The sequence below is a fragment of the Zalophus californianus genome, chromosome 7 (genome assembly GCF_009762305.2).
Source record: "Zalophus californianus isolate mZalCal1 chromosome 7, mZalCal1.pri.v2, whole genome shotgun sequence".
NCBI classification, from domain to species: Eukaryota; Metazoa; Chordata; class Mammalia; order Carnivora; family Otariidae; genus Zalophus; species Zalophus californianus.
The window spans coordinates 136998829-137017745 of record NC_045601.1 but is presented as its reverse complement, the minus strand read 5'-3'; the positions used below and the strand labels follow the sequence as shown (position 1 = coordinate 137017745).

General features: G+C 43.5%; 1 protein-coding gene across 1 annotated transcript in view; it reads right to left on the bottom strand.

Annotated features, from left to right (window-relative positions):
* The window catches only part of RNF144B (ring finger protein 144B), a 138669-nt gene extending 120203 nt beyond the window's left edge, over positions 1-18466 (bottom strand). Inside the window, exon 1 of the mRNA XM_027601267.1 lies at positions 18446-18466. The gene's annotated coding sequence lies outside the window, so the exon portion shown is untranslated. The remainder of the gene's footprint in view (positions 1-18445) is intronic.
* Between the last annotated feature and the right edge of the window lie 451 nt (positions 18467-18917).

Genomic DNA, 18917 nt, shown 5'->3' with positions numbered 1-18917 from the left:
TGTCATAGGATGTCCCAAATCATTACTGGCCTCAGAAAACAAAAGTGAGAGGAAACATGAAGTTCTAAAACTCGACACCGTTATCTTCTGCCATGGTTGAATAAACTCTGATGCCACCCTAGCCGGATGCACCAGCAGGATCTGTTGTCTAAAATGTCACAATGGGCTCAGTTAGCTTCACAGACTGGGTTTAAGATCAAGGGACATGCATTCAGTGCACAATACCCATACCCCTTCTGGGTAAGGTACACATCAGGCCGGGTCTTTTCTAACATAACCCTCAGCTAAAAATAGAGACTGAGATTCTTCTACATCACATTGAATAGCAGGTATACAAAGAGGTAGTCACTCTTGAAATATAAATTGCGCAATTTTCTTACATATATTTGACCCTGAGGCCATTCTTAGAGACTTTGTGTGTGATGCAGCAGCTAAAGCAAGATACCTTTCAATAATGGGCAGAACCATGTTGCACAGAAAGTAGGTCACCGCAAATTTCCTAGTTCAGTGTCCCACTACCTACAGTATGCAGCTTGCCCTGAAACTCCTCTCCCTATCCCATACCTGTCTAGGCGCCCAGTGGCCTCAGGCTGCCCATGGTTTAGGGGCCTAATCATGGCATTCTCGTTGCAAAGCGGCTGATTCCAAATCCCCCACCCTAACTGCCAATTTTTCAAACCATCCTGGAGGATGCACACTATTGCCTCCCAGTGGTGATGGCAGTGTGAGGAAGACACACTGCAGAGCCGGATCCACGATTGCCCCTTCTAGTTAATGTCTGGTGAAAATGTGTATCTATCAGAGACTCCATTAAGGAATGTTATGGGCTGAACTGTGTCCCCCCAAGATTCATACACTAACATCTTAACCCCCAGTACATCAGAATGTGACTATGTTTGAAGACAGGATCTTGGAAAAGGTAATCAAGTTGAAATGAGGTCACGAGGGCAGGCCCTAATTGAATATGATAGTGTCCTTATAAGAAGGGGAGATTAAGGGGCTCCTGGGTGGCTCAGTCGGTTAAGCATTTGCCCTCGGCTCACGTCATGATCTCAGGGTCCTATGATCGAGTCCCACATCGGGCCCCATGCTCAGCAGGGAGTCTGCTTGTCCCTCTTCCTCTTTTCCTGCTCCTCTCCCTGCTCATGCTCTCTCTCTCTCTCTCTGAAATAAAGAAATAAAATCTTAAAAAAAAAAAAGAAGGGGAGATTAAGACATAAATATGTCCAGAGGGAAGACCATGTGAAGAGAAGATGACCATCCACGAACCAAAGAGGGAGGCCTGACATCTTGATTTCAGACTTCCAGCCTCCAGAACTAAGAAATAAATTTCTGTTGTTAAAGCCACCCACTCTGTGGGACTTGGTCATGGCAGCTCTAGCACACAAATACAAGGATAACTAAGTATTTCAAATGGCACCAATTTTTGGATTGGTGGTCAGCCCCACTGAAATTAGACCAGTTGAACAGTTCTTTGCTTGCAGGCAGGCAATGGCAAAGTCTTATGTTTCTAATGGACATGAAAAAAACAAAACCCCCCCAAAAAAAACCAGGGTGCCTGGCTGGCTTGGTCAGTAGACTGTGCAACTTTTAATATCAAGGTTGTGAGTTTGAGCCCCATGTTGGGCAGTAGAATTTACTTTTTTTAAAAAAATCTATAATTTGAGCACAAAAGAAAGCAGTACTGGATTCTAGCATAAAGTGTAAAATAGTCATTCATGAGTTCATACTGATATAAATAGATGGCTGAGTACATAAATGATGGAGAATAGTCCAACCTTCCATACAGAAGCATGCCAGGTAATAGAGGTAGATACTTTAGCCTCAAGGAAACAGAGCGTAACTCCTTACTCCTTAAGTATGGACAACGCATAGTAACTTCCTTCAAAAGAGCAGAGTCTCTGACAGATACACATTTTCACCAGACATTAACTAGAAGGGGCAATCATGGGTCATGCTCTGCAGTGTGTCTTCCTCACACTACCATATAAATAGATGGCTGAGTACATAAATGATGGAGAATAGTCCAACCTTCCATACAGAAGCATGCCAGGTAATAGAGGTAGATACTTTAGCCTCAAGAAAACGGAGCGTAACTCCTCACTCCTTAAGTATGGACAACGCATAGTAACTTCCTTCAAAAGAACAGAGTAACTTTCAAGTGGAGAAGGCTTGCCAACGCTGCCTCAACCAGGTAATCAAGCCCACATCAACAGTGACAAGCCATGTGGATCCTATGTACTGCTGATAGGATGTAATGAGAATGACACTTTCCTTCTGTGGTCCTCCTCCTCAAAAGCCGTAACACCAGTTTAATTATGAGAAAAACATCTGGCAAATCCCAAATCCCAGTTGAGGGACGATTTAAAAACACCTGACCGTGGGCGCCTGGGTGGCTCAGTCGGTTAAGCGACTGCCTTCGGCTCAGGTCATGATCCTGGAGTCCCGGGATCGAGTCCCGCGTCGGGCTCCCCGCTCGGCAGGGAGTCTGCTTCTCCCTCCGACTCTACCCCCTCTCATGTGCTCTCTCTCTCTCTCTCTCTCTCTCTCTCTCACATTCTCGCTCTCTCAAATAAATAAATAAAAATCTTTAAAAAAAATAAAAAATAAAAACACCTGACCGTTTAGTCCTCCAAACTGTCAAGGTCATCAAAAACCAGGAAAGCCTGAGACACTTCGCCAAAAGGAGCCCAAGGAGAGATGAGGACTAAATGCAATGTGGGAATTTGGACAGGATAAAAGGACAGAAGGTAAAAACTAAAGAAGTCTGAATAAAGTATGACCTTTAGTTAATTAAAAAAAAATAGTAATAAGAATCTGCAGACAAATGTGCCCTATAGAATTTCCACAAGTCGGATTCCTTTCTTCCCCATTGTGAAGACTCTCAGAAACTGCTGGAGTCCTGGCTGGCTGCAACGCAGGTGAAACAGGTTTGCTCATGCAGTTGGGAAGGAAGAGGGGTTCATCGTGGTGCATGGGCCACAACGGAAATAAGCCCCATACGGTTATCCGAGGCAACTTGCAGCGGGGGTCAATGCGGAAATTAAAAGGGAGCATACAACAAAAAGGCCGGTCATCTGACAAAGGCCAACTGGTCGCCACCCATTCAGTGACATTCCCTTGGTGAATTCTCCTCTGCCCTGAGTCTACTCTCAGCCCTTACCGGTTCAGCAACTACCTTCATCCGTATCTTGAAGTTAATCAAACTCAAGGACGCTGACTCATCCTAACTAAACCCCAGTGACTACGATATAGGAAAACAAAATGCCACAAAATGCCTGAGGCATCCATTCCCATGACAGAGACAAGCCCACTAGGAGCACCCAGGGATTGCATTATCCTCGGCCCTTGAGCCTTTCCCATGATGGGGCTTGTGTGCACACCCCCTATTTGCAGCTCCAGAGACTCTTCTTATCTACCTTTCCACACTTAATCTCCTCCTCCTACCTCTGGTGGGAGAAACAGATTCTTGACAGATACAAATAAAATGCCTGCAATAACTTTATGAGCTGGTTTTGCAGACTGAGGAGTCATTCCCTCCAAAGGAAACTGCTACATCTCTGCACTGACCTGGTGTGTACAACTTTTCCTAGTTAGCTCTCTAAAGAAATGGTCATTTCTCTTAGTCTTCATGAAAAAGAGGGGACCCTGCATTTACTCTGTGGCGGCAATAGAAAAGATTCTTGTTCCTACACTGTTTATGGAGACGCAGGGGAGTGCCAAGCACGGGTGAGGCCCTGGGGATGCAGTGGTGAGCAAACACGACAAGATTCCAGCCCTCCTGCCAGGTGGTCATCTGAGGAAAGCAGGGCGTCTTGTTGTTAGAACAGCTACATGCAACATTTCATCCTACAAACTTCTACTTTCTCCTTTTAGCCAGCTTCAGCTTCTTCTTCTAAAATCCCTTGGTTTAACACAGGCACTCCCTGCCAAACTACAAACTGCCCAAACTGGTCAACCTCATCGGACAACACTTTTCCCTGGTTTCCACATCTGGCCTGTCACATTCGCTTGGCCACGCAGAAACCCAATAATAACGCCCATCAGCGTCCGCCAGGTCAAATCAGAGCATATTGAAACCCTAGGCCCATCAAAGGCAAGCAGGTAATGCATTTACATGAGGTACATGAAGAAACAAGTTTCGAACAGATTGGTATAGCAGGAAAGGAAGGGACGATTCAGCCACTCTCACACACGCCTACTTAGGGAAAACACTGCTCAGTGTGTGGTTCTCAAAGTCCAGCATGCAAAAGAATCATCTGGAAGTCTGTTGCGAACATAAATTCTAGGGGTGCCTTGGGTGGCTCAGTTGGCTAAGCCTCTGCTTTCAACTCAGGTCATGATCTCAGGGTCCTGGGATTGAGCCCTGCATCGGGGCAGTCCACTTCTGCCCCCCACCCTCGAGCTCTCTCTCTCTCAAATAAATAAATAAAATCTTTTTAAAAAATGCAAATTGCAGGGTTTCACTCCCCCTACCCCCTCTCCCCCACCCGCAGAGTTGGATTCAGTAGGCTGGGGCTGAGGCTTATAAATCTGCATTTTTAACCCACACCCCAAATGATCCTGAGAAATACTGACTTAAGTCTGATTCTCTGTTTTAGTGGATTTCAACCCTGGCTCACATTCAATTTCTGTGAGAGGATTAAAAAAAAAAAGTCCCCATGCCTATACACCAAGACCCCAAAACAATCAAATCAGAACGTCCAGTGTCTGAGAACACGCCATCAGTGTTTTCTCAAGCTTTCTGGGTGATTGGTGTTCAGCGTTTCCAGGTGATACTATTTGCCTGGGTGGTTAGACATCAGATTCCAAGCCCCTCCCTGAAGTTTCTGATTCAGTAGGTCTGTCTGGGGCAAGGCCCTCAAGTCTGCTTGTCTAACAAGTGCCCCGGGTGATTTCCATGATAGGGTTTGAGAAATGAGTCCATCTTACTTAGCTGAGTCAGAAACCTCCATCTCCAGCATGTCTGCTCCAATGGACCTCTTGACTGCAGTTTTTAAAGACCCCATTCCATGCATCTAGTGGCCTGAATTTTCCCAAAGAGAGAGAGATGAAAGCCCACTGCTTTATACCACAGTGGCTTCGTTAGCCCCACTTCTGTCACTACTATAGCTGACACAACTTCTATAACTAATATATAATATATAATAACTAATATATTATTAGTAATACGAAATTACCAATTTCTCCCACTTACTTAGCACTATGTACCAGGCATGTGGTCTTAACAGCACCTAATATATTAACTTAATATAATCTTCATGACAATGATATGGATAGGAACTCTTCTTAGTGCTAATCTATCAGTAAGGAAACCGAGGCACAGAGGTTAAGCAAGTGGCCTAAGCTCCCAAAGTCACCTAGAGGGTGAATTTGGACCCAAACAGCAGGGGACCAAGGTCCACTCTCTCACCCATAATGCTATAATAGAGCTCAGCAAACAAGAGTTTGAAGAGCCTCCTTGCACATCGCTTGCCACCAGAAAAAGAACACAGAACGGATCCAATCAAGGAAGCTCATGTTTTTGTTTGTTTTTGTTTTTGTTTTTATTTGACAGAGAAACACAGAGAAGGAACACAAGCAGGAGGAGGGGGAGAGGGAGAAGCAGGCTTCCAGCTGAGCAGGGAGCCTGATGCGGGGCTCAATCCCAGGACCCCGGGATCATGACCCGAGCGAAAGGCAGATGCTTAACGACTGAGCCACCCAGGCGACCCAAGGAAGCTCATGTTTATTGAATCCCTACCTTGTGTTCCAAGCGCTAGGCTAAGGGCTTTATGTATATTATTGCATCTAGTTCAAGAGTCAGATAAAATCCCTATTGTCATGGACACACTATATTACCTCACTCAGTAATGGGAACAGTTAACAGTTGTAGAATATTATGCATAAAAAAAAAAGAAAAGAAAACCCACAAAGCAGCCAAAGAACCTTTCCAAGTGGATTTGGCAGACTGGATCCTGCAGAAAGAGCCAGCCGTGGGGGTGCGTGTTGGGCGAGAGGAGGCTGAGTGGAGGGTGACCAGGGCTGGCTGTGGAAGGGTTCATGAAGGAGGCGGAAGCGTGGGCAGCTTTGGCTCAGAGAAAGGACAGGGCTTCCTGAAGTCCTGGGAAGGAACAGGAGTTTCATTCAGACATTCTGCTTCTCAGGGCAGATCTGAACAAGTCAGGAGAGATGGTGAGGTCCACCCACTTTGAGAACTGACATGACAGGACACTGCCTTTAAAGATAAGCTGATGTCTCCAACTCCTGCAGGAAACACAAGGGCAATTCCCTCTGTCCTGCCTGAGATTTCTCCCTGGTAGCACTACAGGACAGAGAAAGAGCTACAGATCCAGGGCCTTTAACTCTGAGAACTTTAAGCATTTGGCAAGTGGCACACACTACCTGTGTCTTTAGGGGAAAGAGTGGTGAGTGGCTGCTAAGCACCACCTTTTTCCTCTCCCTGTTCAGGGACATCACGTGACACCAGTCCCAAGCAGCACATCTGTCCAAGTAATGTGGGGAACAAAGGCAGAAGAAAAATTACTAAATTTCCTTACTACTTACAGCCCATTGACAAGTCCTTGAAACAGGCAGAGTGACCTTCCTCTAGAGACTCAACTGCCTCAAAGTTGACACTTGGCTAGGGGCAAAAGGCAATCTTAGCCCAACCCCCAGGATCCTGTAAGTCTACTATAACATATAAAAATTCCTTTGGAAACTTCCTTTATCTCTACTCCCCAAGATACATGTTGGCAATCATCCCCCAAGCATATGACCCACCAATATACATCTGAAGGGTCTCATGACTAAGGTTTGATTAGACAGTAATAAATGACCTTTTCTCAACAACAGCTAGCCCCCTCAAGGTCCTGGAAACCTTGCTTCCAACATTCCTTAGAGACTTACGCTTTCCCGAACCCCCTCTCAATTTGAAAGTATAGAATGGGCCACTCACTTCTCATGACCCCAGTGCAGCTTTTTCTGCCCATGGGTCCCGTCCCTGTGCTTTAATAAAACCACCTTTTTGCACCAAAGACATCTCAAGAATTCCAGTGCAATTTGCCAGGTCACAAGGGACACTGGGGTCTTGAAAGTACTGGAACTCGATACTGAACAGCTGAACAGAAAGGGTCTAAAAGCAAGCAGAGACTCAGAGACACAGACAAGTCCCAGAGAGGCTGAAAATGGGAAGTCTAGGAGATTTCTAGAACATGAGCTCTTCAGTCTTTTCACATGGGCTGCCGACAGCTCTGAGTCCAAAGAACGGGACCTGAAAGGTAGGCAAAATTCTGCAGGTGAATGAAGCCCACTCTTAACCAAAGTAGGGATGGAAATGCTCAATGTTTCCATGAGAGATGTGTTCCCCTTCAAGGCCAAGAACAGGTTGAGTTAGGTATGAGAGAGAAAGAGAAACCCAGGGGTGAGGAGAGTAGATAAGGCAACAAAGTGTAATAAAGCCTACAAGAAGGTCCAATGAGCAAAAGGAAGCAATGCAATGATTTTCATTGAAGGCGATAAATAATAAGAATAAATGAATATTTAAGATCGTTCTATACTTCATTCCTTCCTCACTGAGCTCCTACCATGATTTATCAGCAAGTTCGCAAAACAAGCATTACTAACAGGAAAAGAAAAAAAGGAAAAAAGCCTGATTGAAGCTGATTGAGGAGTTTATAATTTTTCAAACCTTCCATTATGTGTTGTATTTCCCCGGGCATGTAGGGCTAAGCATATATATCAAGCAAATTAATGGTTCAAGTTTTTTGTGTGTGTATGTGTGGGTTTTGGTTTTGGTTTTGGTTTTACCTCCTGAATCCAAGAAATAATAGCTGGCAATATTTATAATTTAAATTGTATCAAGGCAGATGACACTCACATTTCCCATCTTTAATATGTTGCATCTTTAATATGTTGTAAAACCTGTACCTACTGCTCTCCCTTTGTACACTATAAGGTCATAATCTCCTTTACGTGCTGTCCTGATAATAATGATTTCTCCATTGGCAAACAATGCGATACCTGCTTGCAGCCCACTGAACCTTCAAAGCTAGTCACACCAAGTGTTTAGTATGTTCTCAGACATACCAGAAGAAAAACAAGCTGACTGTTTCTAAGAATTATTTGTGCTTGCCCATGAGCGACAAACCTAGTGAATTTCTTCCCCCTCCCCCCTCCCACCAAAAGAAAGGTTTCGAAAACACCGATTAGCTTAAGGAAATGACGAATTGGACAAATCCCTATGAGAGCAAATTGCATTGGGTATTTTATAGGTCTCTTTGTCTCTCACTTAACTATGACAATCATGGGGGGCATGGGAACTTTGTCTAGTTGCCCCCCCCACCTCATATTCTACATGGAACAGAACAAAGGCTCAAAGGCTCAGTCAACACTGGTGAAAAGAATGGAAGTTGCCTAAGGTAAAAACAAAACTTATATGCATTTGTGAACCATCCTTGCCTAAAACCACAAATCAGATAGGACTTTGATTAGGCCCTCAAGCACACACTTACATGTCTTTCTATGTTCACAGTCATGTGGTGTTTATACCTTATTTAGTTGAAAGGAAGACACAGAAAAGAGCCGTCTGACTTAATGACACTCATCTAGGAAACCTTGGGGCAGAACGTGCTGTTAGAATTCCCACGGAGAATCATCGCGGAGCCAAAATGTACATTTCTCCGAGAAAATGGTTTGGCCTTTCTGAGACTCATTTCTCTCATCTGTATTACAGGATTATCTTAAAAGCTTCCAATGGAAATGAAAGATACTGATAATAGCTAATACTTATTGTGTATTTATTATTTGCTAGAACTGTACTAAATGCTATGAACATAATATTTTCTATATTTATGTTATATAAACATGTCATCTCATGGAATCCTCCCAATGACCCTAGGATTATTAATTCCATTCTACAGATGAGGACTTTTATTTTATTTTTAAAGATTTTCTTTATTCCTTTGCCAGAGAGAGAGAGAGAGAGAGCACAAACAGGGGGAGTGGCAGGCAGAGAGAGAATCAGGCTCCCCCCTGGGCAGGGAGCCCGATGTGGGACTCGATCCCAGGACTCTCAGAATCATGACCTGAGCCGAAGGCAGACCCTTAACCGACTGAGCCACCCAAGCTTCCCCAGATGAGGTCATTTAGACATTTAGCTAGTTGGTCCAGGCCACACAAGTAGCAAACGCCAAAAGCAGGACTGAAATGCAAGTAATCTGGCTCCAAATCCAGCCCCCCAGCCCACTATGCCATATGTGTGTCAGTAGGCTTAGATTGTCTCTAAGAACAGAAAAATAAAGCGGCAACATTCATTCTTGCCCCTCAGGAGAGGAGCTGGATGTCTGGGACACTAAAGGGATCCTTTGTAACTTATATACCCTGCTATGTCCCTTGAACTTTATACTTTATGGATATATTCCCTATTCCAAAAAATAATATACTAAAAAAAGGGTTTTTGAAAACTGAAATGGGTATAAGAGTTTACAAAAATCGGTAATACTCTACCCCTTATGTAAAGAGTTGGGGGAGTATCATTTCCATGATTTAGCAGTAAAAGCATTCTGAAATCTTATAATCACATAAAGACCCATCCTGGTGCCTGCTTAATACATACTGAAGTTTCTAATATAATCATTACATTGGTTCTTTTTGCCTCCTGCTTTCCATTTATAAAGGTTTCTTTGTGCCAGAAGGGTGTCCACCTCAGGGCCTTTGCACTTGCCATTTACCCTGCCAGGAGCCTACCTCTCCCATTTATTCAGAGGCTCCTCCCTCACCTGCCTCCTTCCGGTCCACACTTAAATATCATCTCAATCACACTCTTTAAAAAAACTGCAATCCCTTTATTTTTTTTCCCCGCAGCACAAATCCCCATCTGATGATATACTTTGCTTTCACTTATTTATTTTACCCTCTGTCTCCCAACCCAGACCCTTAGAATGTCAGCTCCTTGAAGGCTGGGATTTTTCCCTCCGCAGTTCACTGCTGTTTCCCCTGCTCCAAGAAAAATGGGCCTTCATTTGAAATTGTTGAATAAATGAATTGGCCGTGGCCTTAGGAATCCTCCTAAGTTGAATGTTTTGAAATTTTTTTCTCTTTAAAGATTGACTGATTGATGCATTCATTCATTTGAAAGAGAGAGCACAGGTAGGGAGGGGCAGGGGCAGAGGGAGAAGCAGACGCCCTCACTGAGCAGGGAGCCCCACGCGGGACTTGATCCCAGGACCCCAGGATCATGACCTGAGTCAAAGGCAGACGCTTCACCAACTGAGCCACCCAGGCGCCCACATTTTGATATTCTTAATTTAAGTACGCATCATGGTTATTTTACAGGGCCAGCTTTAGCAAAGGGTGAAGAATGACCTACATAGAATTTTAAGAAAGAAAATCCAAAGTGTCATAAGTAAAAGTCTACAAATTCATTCTTTGGAAGTTTCTCTTCCAAAACCCTTTTAAACTGGAAAAGGGAGTGCATCACTGCAAGCTTGCTGAGGTCCAGCTAGTTACTTCACCATCCTACACCCAAGCTTCTTAGCCTATAAAAAGTTGATAATTATAACAGTGCTTAATTTACAAACCTGTTGTGAGACTTACACTGGTTTCAGTGAGGATTAGCTTAGGTATGAGTGAAGCCCTCGGTAAACTGTTAAAATGTAATGTATGTGCTAACTAAGTGTAAACTCTCAGACAGGGTGACATAAGTAAATGTCCCTCTCCACGTTACCACCAGGACACTAAAAAATGAAGTGAAATTTAAGGATAGAACAGAAAGTCAAATTTGATAGAAAGTATAAACTTAAAATGTCACTTAAACAATTAATGCCGAGTTTCCGAGCTTTGCATTTTTAAGCTTTCCAAAGCAAATCTGTAACAAAGCCTAAAGAAAATAGAGCAGCTTGGCTGCCAATAGGCAAAGGTTAAGAATTTCCAGAGTGGGGAGAAAAGGGGGTGCGGGCGCCTGGGTGGCTCAGTCAGTTGAGCATCTGATTCTTGATCTCAGCTCAGCTCAGGTGCTGATCTCCTCCCAGCATGGAGCCTACTTAAAAAAATAAATTTCCAGAGAGGGGAAAAGAAGAAATTCTTAAATAGCACATTCTATCAGAGCAAAGCACAACAACCCCAAAAAACCACCCAGAAAAACTCAGTGGAAACAAGCCATTTACTGACTTCAGTGAGGAGGCATCACTTGCTTGATAAGAAAACAAAAACGAATGAAAAATCAAAATTCTCTTGCTGTCTTTTTTACCCAGGTATAATAGCGTAAATGATGCCTTCCCTTGGAATATTATAAGTATATAATCTCGGGGCACCTGCCTGGCTCAGTCGGTAGAGCATGTGATTCATGATCTCGGGGTCATGAGTTTGAGTTCCATGTTGGTCTTACAGATTACTTAAGGAAATAAAAAAAATTATAAAAATTTTTTTAAAAAGTACAGACTCTTCCAGAAGCCAGTCAACCTTCCTTTAAAGGGTAGGAGTGATGGACAGATGTTCAAGCATCATTCAGTCCTTTCTGTTTTACAGAGCATCTTACAAAGCAGAGCCTGGGAGGCAGAGGTCTGAGCACCTGCACAACTCCCTCACTTTATAGAGAAAAAACTGACACAACCAAGTTAAATGGTTTTCTCAGCTCCCATATTCGTTCCTTAAAAATGGACGCCAGAGTCTAAGTGTTTCATTTAATGTGAAAATTACTTTTTTTTAAGAGGGGTGTGGGGGAGGGCAGATGGAGAGAGAATCTCAAACAGACTCCGCACTGAGCAAGGAACCCAACACGGGGATCGATCTCATGACCCTGAGATCATGACCTGAGCTGAAATCAAGAGTTGGACACTCAACCAACTGAGCACCCCCCCCAGGCGCCCCTGGAAATTACTTTCTTGAGGAATTTAGCCCAAAGAAATTAAAAACATGGAATTAAAGAGTTAAATAAATAACCTGGCTCACCTTCTTAGGGTTTTTCAATCAGAAACTTCTAAAGCTTCTTACTATTTCAATCGGGGTTTTTCATATGAGGGAAAGTAATGGCCTTTTTCTCCCTCACAACTTGAAAATCCTGAGGCTCATATTTTAACACATATTCAAGTGATGATTCTGCATCTCCCTTGGGGTAGTCACTAGACCCTGTATATGTAAATGTAAGAGGCTCATCCAAAACAATATTTTCTTAGGTTTATTGTGACCATACATAAAACCGCCCCATCTTTAAATGGCAACTTTGATGCTTGTTCCTGCAATGATGTTTGCAGGAACATCTCTCCCTCTTTTGGAGAGATGTTCCTGCACCAAACTGAATGCATTATCCCTTTAACCTTGAAATTATTCAGTGATCAGCAGCATACGTACTGGAAGAGACGCCAATAAATTCAAAGGGAGATTATTTAAGAATAATAAAACAACCTACAGGAAGCAAATAATAAAACAAATATCCACAGTAATAATTCCCAAGTCCTTGTATACCATTTTCAATTAAGAGTTTTCCTACTGCCTCCGAGGAAACCCGGTGCTTTGGATCAGCTCTCCAGGCAGAAACTCTCCCATGGGATGAGGCTTCAGAGAAGCCTAAAATGGCCCAAATGATCACAATGACACCTGCCAATTAAAAGAGCCTACTGTGTGTTATGTAATTTACCATCCAGTATCCCACCTCATCCGAACATCAACCGTGCCAATTGGGAATTATCATCCCCATTTTTGCGATGAGAAAACAAAGTCTCCAAAGACGTCAGCCATTTGCCCCAAATCACCTAGCGAATAGATTAAGGAGCCAGGATTTATAAGGAACCCTGACCTTTCTAATGCTGAAGCCAGAATTCCTTCTCCAGAAATATCCTGTGAATCCCTCCTCCCACCCCGACTCACCTGAAATTCACAACTTTGTTTGCTCTCCTTAAACATCTCCAGAAAATGCGTCTGTTTTATCTGAGACGGTGACACACTCTTTGGCTAATGCATTCGCTGAGACGAGCATATCTGATTAACAATTTACTGCCATCCAACAGAAATAGGCTCTGTGGGAAGATGCCACAGGACAGGGAGGTTTTGCCCATGCCAGGGAAAAAATGAAAGGATTGGGGGTCTAGCCAGCCTTCGGCAGTAGGAAGCACACCATCGTCCCATCATAGGTATCTTTTTCATATTGGAATTAACTACACGAATTACAGAGAGGCTTGGCCCAAACCCTTCTATTAAAAGAGCTCTTCTGTAAATACATTTGTGAAATTCACAAGGGCATATATCCTATGCATATGAAGAGACCCAAAGAACCTGCTGCTTGCTACTCCTTAAGAACAGCTAAGGGACATTCAGAAATTCCTGGCTGAGTGTTAACATTAAGTCTGAGGGAGCTCGTTCATTTAACCACTATATTCAAGCATGTGTTATGTGCCTGTGCCCTGATACGATTCCATCTACCATGTCCCCAGACTCCATCAGGGAAACCAGAAGTATCTTCATCTTTGGCCTGAATAGTTCATGGGCTGTTTTGGTTCTAGCTAGGGAAGATAATGGCCTGTGACTTCACGGTTAGAGGAAGCAGAGTCTTTAAGCCCAGGGAGGATCCAGGAGGCTGGAACAAAGTTGTTTCAGGGCTAAAAGAAGCTTCAACTCTCTTGATCAGAGCAAAGAGTCGGGTGGGTGAGAAAAGCATCTGATGTTCTTGGCTCAGAACACAGAATATCCCTTGAGGGGGCACCTGGGTGGCTCAGTCAGTTGAGCGTCTGCCTTCAGCTCAGGTCATGATCCCAGGGTCCTGGGATCGAGTCCCACGTCGGGCTCGCTCCCTGCTCAGTGGGAGTCTGCTCTCTCTCGCTCATTCTCTCTCTCAGATAAATAAATAAAATCTTTAAAAAAAAGAATATCCCTTGAGAGCTGCTTCCTGCTTTGCTTTGAAGAGAAAAAAGGTAAGTGAGGTATATAAGCATGCCAGGGGAAAAATACATAACTTGTATGTTTGAAGGAACAGATGTTAAATATCTGTTTTCCAAAGATCCTGATTACATACAGGCTTTTCAAAACATGTCATTATATAGAAGTGGGATATGCTTATTTAACTAAGTACAGAGCACAGAGGAAATTATTAGTGATGGTAGAGTTTATGTGGGAAATTATCCCAGGAGCAATGACATAACCTAGAGGATTCAACCTGGGGTAAATTATCCAATACCACCCTTCTCTATATGACAAAACTATTTTTAGTTATAATAGCAAAAGGCAACATAACAGTGATGGCCAAAAAAGAAGCATAGGCAGGGACGCTTTTATTTTACTTAACTCAGTGTATGTAATTGTGCACCCCAATAATAAAGAATAAAAAAGAAAAGGAAGATTACCATTCAAAACAGGAAGAAAAGTGGTGGACCAATGCCCTTGAATGACTTTAATGTATTTTTGGAATAAAGAGAGAAAATCTTGTATCTATGTATCAGCCTATCTTTATATATGAATGATGAATATTAATTATCTATGCATAATAATATTACAGTAACCAAACAAGCTAGTTTCAGTAAAAATGAAGTGTCTGAAAAAGGTTAGGTTAACTTAGGTTTAGGTACTAACAATTTAGGTTAACTACTAAATCATCATATTGATATAACATGGCATTTTCTGGTTTCTTCCTTAGTTTTAAAACAAACAGGGATTTTAGGGGCGCCTGAGTGGCTCAGTCAGTTAAGCGTCTGCCTTCAGCTGAGGTCATGATCTCAGGGTCCTGGGATCAAGTCCCGCATCAGGCTCCCTGCTCAGCAGGAAATCTGCATCTCCCTCTCCTGCTGCCCCTCTCCCCTGCTTGTGCACACACACACTCTCTCTCTTAAATAAATAAAACAGGAATTTTAAAAGTAAAATAAGGGCGCCTGGGTGGCTCAGTTGTTTAAGCGACTGCCTTCGGCTCAGGTCATGATCCTGGAGTCCCGGGATCGAGTCCCGCATCGGGCTCCCTGCTCGGCAGAGAGTCTGCTTCTCCCTCTGACTCTCCCCCTCTCATGCTCTCTATCACTCTCTCTCTCAATAAATAAATAAAAATCTTTTTAAAAAAGGATTTTAAAGTAAAATAAAATTTATTTCAAAATCAGTATTTCAAATTCAATAAAATGTCACATGTAAACTAAAATTTACACTTACAAATAAAAACTGGACCTCTTGGAGGGCCTGGGTGGCTCAGTCGATTAAGCATCCAACTCTTGATCTCAGCTCAGGTCCTGATCTCAAGGTAATGAGTTCAAGCCCCACATTGGGCTCCACGCTGGGTGTGGTGCCTACTTAAAACAAAACAAAAAAAACTGGACCCCTTGCCGTTTGCACTGTTCCATTGTCCCATTACTGTTCAAATTTCAAGTAATCTCTGTACCCGATGTGGGGCTCGAACCCACAACCGAGAGATCAAGGGTCGGTTGCTCCACTAACCAAACCAGCCAGGCACCCCTCCCATTGCTTCCAATTTTAAATGCAAATAAAAACTCCAAGTGGTCACAAGGACTGACAGAATTGAAGCAGGTTTCTTCATTGGTAGCCTCACTGTGCCATCATTGTTTATTTTGAATCTACCGTGTAAACACAGAAACCTGTCGTATTATGGGGTCAGAGCTGCACCTGAAGCAAATTCAAACAATTCTGAACTTTCAGGAACTTACTTTCAGAATGAGTGTGGGCAGATCACTCACGCGGATGCCATGATGAACAGCTCTGTGGAGAGAGTCGCAACTGGTGAGGAGCTGAGGCGTCCCACCCAGTCAGTGGGGAGCCAAAGACTGAGCTGGGACCCGGTCAACCCCAGGCAAGCCTTCTACCAACCGCAGCCGTGGCCACTCTCCTCACCACAGCCCTCATGAAAGACACTGAGCCAGAACCCTGAACCTAAGCGGCTCCAGTACTGACCCTCAGAAACTCCTGCCACAAGAAATGTTCATTACTTAAAAAAAAGGGGGGGGAACACCTGGGTGTCTCAGCCAGTTAAGCATCTGCATTCGGCTCATGTCATGATCCCAGGGTCCTGGGATCGAGTCCCACCTCCGGCTCCCTGGTCAGGAGGGAGTCTGCTTCTCCCTCTCCCTCTGCCCCTCCCCCTGCTTGTGCTTACTCTCTCTCTCTCTCTCTCAGATAAACCAATAAAATCTTCAAAAAAATAAAAATTAAAAAAAAAGTGAATGCGGGTAGCTCAATGTTTAAGTAGTTCTCCAAATTAACTGCCACATAAAAACAATTTTTATCAAAGAAAGAGTAATACAAATGTGCTAATTCAGTTTACATAAATATTGTTAACATGGAATGGTAACCACAGTAATTGTTTAGAACTTGGGCCAACAAAAAGAGTTTTTTTAGGGAAGTGTATTTTATCACTGACATTTGTTTAGATCTGTCACTGCATGGTGATATTAAAAGCAGACCAGAAAAAAAAAAAAGCAGACCAACTTTTAGTCAGTTTTATTATTGTTTTATAATTATACATGAGTCACCTGGGTGGCTCAGTTGGTGAAGTGGCCAACTCTTGATTTGGCTCAGGTCATGATCTCATGGTCCTGGGATCGAGCCCCACATTGGGCTCCCTGCTCAGCAGGTAGTCTGCTTCTCCCTCTGCCCTTCCCCCCCTGCTCATACTCTCTCTCTCTCTCAAATAAATAAAATCTTAAAAAAAAAAAAAAGAATTACAACAGGTAGAAAAACCATATATTTAAACAATGCCCCCTGGGGTGCCCGGGTGGCTCAGTCGGTTAAGTGAAGGACTCTTGGTTTCGGCTCAGGTCATGATCCCAGGGTCATGAGATTGAGTCCACATCAGGCTCTGAACTCAGCGGGGAGTCTCCTGGAGATTCTCTCCCTCTGCCCCTCCCCATCCTTGAGTGCACTCATGCTCTTGCTCTCGCTCTCTCTCTAAAATAAATAAATTTTAATAATAATAATAATAATGCCTCCCTCTCAAGAATACCAAAATACTTCAAAGGAAACTGCACTTCAACCACAGATGTGGCAACCATATAAAAATGGTTCAAACATAGGTATCTTTCATATTTTTGACTTGCCATTGTACGTGCAATGACTTATTCCCATTTTCTTGAAAAAGATACTGCAGACACAAAAGTAAACCCATGTCTCAGCAGAGGCTACAAATAAAGACACACGGCTACTGGCAAGTTTGAAAACAAGTATTCGATCCATTTGGACAGGCTCACCAGCTCTCTCTCTCTGTCAAATAAATAAAAAAATTTTTAAAAAGATTTTATTTATTTATGTGTGAAAGAGAGAGAGCAAGAGAGAGAGCACGAGCAGGGTCACGGGAGGGAGAAGCAGGCTCCCCACCAAGCAAGGAGCCCAATGCAGGACTTGATCCCAGGACCCTGGGATCTCGACCTGAGCTGGAGGCAGATGCTTAACCGACTAAGCCATCCAGGAACCCCAATCGGAAATCATCCATCTGATTTCAACTAGACAGTGACAAAGACATCTGTAATGTCTATTTCTCTTTTTGCATACACATGAACATATTTATGAACAAGTCCACTTATGAATAAAGGACCCACGTAGTGAAGACTGAAATTGTGCTGTATGCCAAAGTAGCTAGGTTAGTCCTCCAACATCCCCTGAGCAGTGTGAACCCCGTAGATAGATCAAGGTTACCTGGCTAGTGGATGGCTGAGCCAGATTGTGCATGGGGTTTAATTAATGCCAAGGGTCAAGGTCTTGATCACCACCCCACATTTCCTCTCTACAAATCACCTACATGTCTAAACCAATCCCTTGCTTATGTACTAACATAATACGGTTATTCTCTCCGTGTGCTCTGCTGTAGGACTACAGCTGATTCCTTCTCCTTACGACTTAAACCAGAGCCCCTCCTTCCGTATGGCAAATGCCCGAGTCCTAAGGGGAAGTGGAAAGGAGTCTGGTTTGCAGGACAGACAGATGTGGTCCACAGTAGCGCTTTCGTGGCTTGGGGATTCCCACTTCCAGAGCCCCCCCCCGTTTTCTAAGCAGCAAAAGGAAGAGAAACTTCCAGCTGAAAGGACTCAAGAAGGAATTTGAGATAATTGAATACTTTCATGTGCTTTCCTCACTGAAGGTTCTTCTGATGAATACAGTATGAAAACAGAGAACTAAGTGGTCCCAATGGACTGAATCCAAAGAAAATGTCTTTCGAAAGTTCAGAGTACATCTGAATATTACCAAGTTAAAAAAATTTTTTGAGGGGGCGCCTGGGTGGCTCAGTCATTGGGCATCTGCCTTCGGCTCGGGTCGTGATCCCGGGGTCCTGGGATCGAGTCCCGCATCAGGCTCCCTGCTCCGCGGGAAGCCTGCTTCTCCCTCTGCCACTCCCCCTGCTTGCGTTCCTTCTCTCACTGTGTCTCTCTGTCAAATAAATAAACAAAATCTTTTAAAAAAAAATTTTTTTTTTTTGTATGAAGGAAAAATGGGGAGGAGTCGAGGGAGGGGAAGAGACCATAAGAAATCAAAGAGCCAAAGAAATGCTCACATGAGAGATGGAGGATCCCACGCTCCACTGCTCTTCCTCTGAGTTGGTTAAGACCCAACCCTAAAGGTCCTGGCCCTGCTTCTCCTCCCTGTGGAAAAAAGGAAATCCTATGTGGTGATCCACTTCATTTCTCTCATCATCAGAAACAGCCCCTCAACAACGAAGTCTGGGATCTGTGAATGTGGCACAACCTCCTTGCTTTTTAAGGAAATTATATCAAATTGTGGTTGGAGAAAAAAAATGGCTAGGCATTCTTTTAAAAGTTCAGCACAGTCTAAATTATGGGTTTGGATGCACAAGAATTTAATCTGATTTTAAACTGAATTGGTTGAAGCTGCGGCAAGGATGAACTATATAATTAGAGCAACCCACCCAGTTAATAGAGCTACACTGGAGGAATACAGTTAAGGACAGAGACCGGAAGGCTTTTTTTCTGCTTTCCCCACTAAAGTCATTTTTCTCTTTGGTGACA